Consider the following 5962-nt stretch of genomic DNA (forward strand, 5'->3'; position numbering starts at 1 on the left):
AAGATGTTTCTATAATTCTACTCAAGTGAAGAATGCCTGTATCTTTGCTACCTCTGCATTAAAAAGCTGTTTCACAGCTCTGTTGTTCATTGCTGCAAAGACATGCTATACATGTTTTTTGTAGTTAGGATTGCTACCAGTCCAGATCTATATCCACCGCAGACATATCCACCATAAACTGAACCACAAGAGAAGGAGAAACCTGAATATTAACTGCATGTCCTTCACTAGTCACAACAGAAAAGCAGCTGTATGCTCATAGCAGCAGCTAAACACTGAAAGAGATTAATGAGCTCAAAATTCACGACGTAGAGAGTCATATCATCTGTCCTCTCCTTAATATCTATAGTCTTTCCTCCTATCAGTTCACTGGCAGTACAGTATTGCATGATAGGACCAACACTAGAATGTTCAAATGAATCTCAGGGAAGCATACTGTGAATTAAGGCAAATGTTATTGCAAGACAACGTGACAGTATTGCAAGTTTCTTGCACTGAAGTCTTTGCAGGCACAGTGAAACGTAACAACACATCAGACTAAAACCAAGCAAAAATGCAAGACAGCATAGAGGTAACTTTGGATGATCTAACGTCATTTAAAAAGCTGACATTAGAAGAGAGTGGGGTTAGTAAATGCCAAAATAATCATTTCAATCAATTTACCAAACTAAAGTACTTTGCAAGTCACGATATACTATTAAATGTTACCTGTTTGATTAGGTATTTAACATTTCCTGAAATGTAATTTAGCAAAAGCCATCAGGAAACATTAGAATACACATTTAAAGTAATAATCCTTACAGCTTCTCCACAGACCATTAAGAGACTCTGTAAAAGAAAAGTTTTTTGTAAAGCAACAATAAATCAGAGAGGCAAAATTTTTATACACAAGAAAATTCTTCCTTTGTTTGTTTCTTTATTTTTGGTTGGCTATGACTGTGGTGGTGTAATTTAAAATAATATAAAATAAATGTTATTTCTGTTATGACAAACACCAAGTGAAGTTGCTGTTGCTGTTTTTTCTTTGGCTCTGTTTGGTTGGTTTTACCAGCTAACACCAGCACTGTTGGAGAACAAACAGCTACTTCTGTAACCTTGTTGCTCTGCAAGGAAGTGTAGCTTAGGGGAAAGGTGGTCGTGAGTCGCTGGTGTGCCATCAAGCTAAGAAAAGTGTGGAAGAACAGATGATCCTAGAGGAAGACACTTAACATTTCCACAAAAGTATGCTCCTCCTGCTATAAAATATTTAGTAAATTATGGATATTCATTGCTGCACAAGACAACTCTCTGTTATTGTATCCAGTAGGTGATGACCTAAGTAGTTGTCTAGAAAATGCACTATGATTTATGTTGATATTTACAGCAAACCTTCATTATGACTGATTTCTTACTGCAGTCACAAATCAGCAACATATTCAATGCAGTTTGCATTAGCCTATGTCAGCAAATGAGTTCCATTTGCTGCATAACACCCAAGATCGATTTACTCCGCAAAGAAAAATGACCCTATTTGAAATATTCAAATGTAAGTTCTGCCTTGAAGTTAAAACACTCAAACAGACATATTACTTGGTGCTCCTCTTTTTTTAAACTTAAATATTTCCCTTATCCTTTTCGTTCTTAAGGACTCGTGGTCTTTCTGGACCTTCAGCAACGATGTGCTGCAAATATTGCAAAGTTGACAACGTAATGTAATCGAGGTAATTCATCAAAACTGACAACTGATCTTCAAACTGACAAGGCTTCAGTAGGATCTTAATCTTTATTGCCCAGGAGATAAATGAACCAGAGGAGTAATTCAAAGTGAAAAATAGGAACTGAGAAATAATTCCCCTGTTCCAGGGACGGTGAAAAATTCCTGTAATAAAATACAGCAGTTTTCTTTTTCACTACTCTAATTTACAGTTGGCTGTTAGATGACAGACTCCAGCTTGAGTGTGCGATCCAGTTAATATGTTAATTCCTTGAGACGAAATATTAGAAAACTATCATACTTTTATATTAAATATGGCCGTAGACTTGAAAAAAAAATCCAAGAGAAACATCTTGAATATAAAAGTATTTATTAGTCTTTCACAGTTAAAATGTCGTTCACAGTAAGCATAAAATACGTTTGTGAGATCGAAAGCAATTATATTAACATGACTCCAGTTTTTTTTATGTCACAAAGGTCTTTCAGAACCGTAGCATAAACTGAGTAGCAATAATTAAAGGAAAAATACCTTCATTTGAGAGAAACTTTCTACATAGTTGTTGTGAGTGATGATTCTTTCCTGTTGCGTGCTCTTATGATCATATCCATCAGGAGGTTTCTTTTTTTTTTTGCTAGAAAGTTTTGGCTGATAAGTCCTAGTATAATGTAACGGTTGAGCAGCTCATAAATGGCCCTCATATCATATTCAGCGTATAATATTTTACTATATGAAAAACCTTAATTTAAGATAGAAAGAAATGGCATGTACACGCGTTTGTGTGTATTAGGGATGTACCAATATGTGGATTAAATATTGGTGACAAGGAGCAGATCTATGGTCTGATTATTCAGTTCAGTTCTATGCTGTGTAATGTGGAACTGCCACCACAGACCGTATAAAAAACAGACATAGATACCGAAATATCACCACCTAGCTTTTGAAGCCCCATTCTGAAGCCTTGAAATGAGCATTTACAACACATCAATGTGTTTTGGTGTCAAAGACCCTCAATTTTGAAGTGCAAGATTAACAAAACTGATGAATTTCTTTTTATTCAATATGACCCAAAATAAATGACTGAGCTCATAAACTCAGCAGGAAAGTGTTTATAGAGGTCAAGACAGAAAGCTGTTTTCCCATAAACATCTCTGGGACCAGAAGCCTTTTTGCAAACAGAGCCCTTACCATCTGGTTGTATTTACACCAGAATACTGATATTCAGGCATTTCTGTATTGGCTGAATTTTCCTGATCTGATTCATATCAGAAAAATGATACTGTTGCATGTTTGCCACATAATGCCAGCAGCTAATATCAGGGCTAACCGAGCATAGGGTTAAGCTAACAGCAGAGAGACAGCAGTCTGGAGGTATTTAACCAACAGCTTATGTTTGTATGCTTGTAAAATTGTTTTACCTTTCTGCAAACTGTGGTCAAAGTGAGCTGACATTAATGATGAAACGTTCTCTCACTCGCTCCCTCATTTACTTTCACTCTCATTATATTCTGTTCTTATGTAAGGACCTCTGAAGGAAGTTAGTTTGGTGTAAAACCTGTTGGAAAACTTTTATTATACGTAAGGTATCAGAATGTGTTGTTTTCAAGGGAATTAAACACATTAAACCTCAGTATTTCACTTAAGCTGGTTACTGTCTTCACAGGTGTGTGTGAGGAGGAAAAGGAGAAGCTATGTGACTATAAATGACAGCATTTTACCACCTGATAGTTCTAACTTTGATCCAAAATAAGACCAGTGCAAATAAACTACATAACTCTAATTATCCTATATTAATTTATTATTCACTAATAAATACCAATAACTCTGTGAATTTCTATACTTGATTATATTTATTTCTTATATTTCATGCTCAAGGTAAGGAACGATGTTTAAGTCCCGCTTGATGTTTTCTTATTGTAAGGTATGCAGGTTATAAATTTTACATAGGTATTGGATCTGTACAGTATCTGCAGATAGCCACAGCCAAGTTATCAATATCAGATTGTAACCGCCTGAACTGAACTATCCCCGGTGTATATATAATCTTTAGTTCATGTAATCTACCAAGAAAACAACTAAAAAATACTGAAGAAGTATTAAGTCCTTCCTTTTTTTCTAGAAGAAGTCAATTTAGTTCAAAGGAGTCCTTGAAAATGTTGCAGTGTTTGGCACTTCATCACTATGTTAGCTGCCTTTTTTCTTTTTTTTTTGAAAAAAATAAATCATAGCACAGTGTGATTATCATTAGTTCTTATTAGTCTATGGCATTTAGGAAACAGGAGGACATAATCTTCATATGCTGTGTCTCATTGTAATCACCTTTTCCCCGAGATTAATGGTAGGAAATGGGTCTTTAGGCGAAGATGAGTCACCCAGGAAGGGAAGCCAAGTGGGAGAACATGAAAATGCCATTTTTAAAGAGTGGGAATCATAGCCACTATCTATGTGTTTCTATTTTCAAAGAGCCATTAAGCACTGAGGCAGAGTAGGATAGACTTTAAACACCCTGTGTCCTACAATATTCCAGTTTAATAGCTTGTATATGTTACCTGCTGTGGGGATACAGTGAAGCTTGTAATATAGGTATACCAACCTCCTGCTGAAGTGACCTTCTTGTCCTCTCAGATGCATATACTTCCTCAATGGTTTTCTGTACTCTTTGTTATTATGTCAAGGCTAATATAGTCTCTCCATGTACCCTTAGAGTTAGATAAAGCCTTTGAAACCAGAACTGGAAACAATGAATAGCATGCTGTTAGCAATTACTTGTTGCACAACTTGCACAAACATTTTTTTTCCATTTGAGTAGGAAATAAAAGTGCTGGGGCAAATACCACTTTGTAATATTTAGTTTTAAAAGGTAGGCTGTGTGAAATATTGCGGCTTGTGTGGTACAGAAGAAAAATCTGTCTCCTATCCTCAGTTTGAATGTGGCACACGCTTCACTAAGCCAGAGATGCATGTAGAGGTGCTCAGATGTGCAAGGCATTGTTCATTTTCAGTTTTCCGTTTGGCTTCAGAGAACACAATTGTCAAAATATAAAGATGTTGTCAAATCCTACTGTTTAACAAACTGAGAACGATCGAGATGAGCCAGCAGGGAGACGAGCGTGATGGGTCTCTTTATGTTTTTGGACCAATGAGACCAACCTGTGGCAGACACAGTCGCTTTGCATTTTGTTCTATCTTTGTCAAACAAAATGTATTAAAACAAACCCACCAGAGTGCCGTCTGCTTTGACAGTCTCTATCACAGACGCCCAAGGTAAAGATTCAAGTCACCCGTCACTTGTCTCGAGTCTCTCATATACCCTTAGGAATGAAATGGAACCTGCCCAGTTTGTGTTAAGTTCAGCTTCTTTTTGAATTAATTTTAACCTGCGTTGCCTTTCCATTCATCAGAGAACCTTCACATAACCTCTGCGTGTCTTTTACTGTAATCACCTCTGCCACATATAGTTTGCCCTGCAGATGTGATGACCAAGAAGTGGTCGAAAGTGTCCCCGGAGACCAAAGGTCAAAATGACTATGCCCTCCATTTTATTTTAGATTTCTGTACTTTCCTTTCGCATTACAAGGTTGATTTACTTTGGTCTCAGAGGGGCTTAAAACTATTATCCAGAGCACTATGTGTGATCTCAAAGAACAACTCAAAGCCAAAGATTGCAGACCGCTTATAGAGAGTGGTTAATTCACTTTTAACCTCTTTATCCTTAGCTTGGAAGGAAGCGAATGAAATTTCAGTTTAAATGCCTCTTTCTACTTTGTAAACAATCCTCTTTAATTTCTTTAGCACCATAATAGATAATTGTTCAGTTCGATATAATGAAATTTGGTTGCACAGGTGTGCTATAAAGTGCCATACATTTGTGTTGTGAATCAATATGCACTGTATCTTAATATTTATACATTTACGTATCAGTGTGGTTGTTTTTATGAAAAAGCATTCATGGAAATAGCACATTTAAGACCTCGGCATGACATTCAACAAGATCTACGTATTGCTGAAGTAGAGCCTAACATATTAAAGTCCTGGTATTTACCCTAGAAATGTAGTGGTCTTACATAGCAGCAGGCATTATTTACTCTGAGTCCAGTGGTTTCTTCTTAGCTTCCATTGGAACCAGATGTATTACGTCTTTCCAGTTATTCAGGATGATTAAACCAATGGTCAGGTATAAAAAGCATGGACTTGCACCAGGAATATTGTTATATCAACAACTTAATTCTGTAATCCAAATGACAGCATTAAAAAAATACTTAACATAACTG

The sequence above is a fragment of the Perissodus microlepis genome, chromosome 12, assembly GCF_051167445.1.
Source record: "Perissodus microlepis isolate ML-2025 ecotype Zambia chromosome 12, ASM5116744v1, whole genome shotgun sequence".
Taxonomy (NCBI): domain Eukaryota; kingdom Metazoa; phylum Chordata; class Actinopteri; order Cichliformes; family Cichlidae; genus Perissodus; species Perissodus microlepis.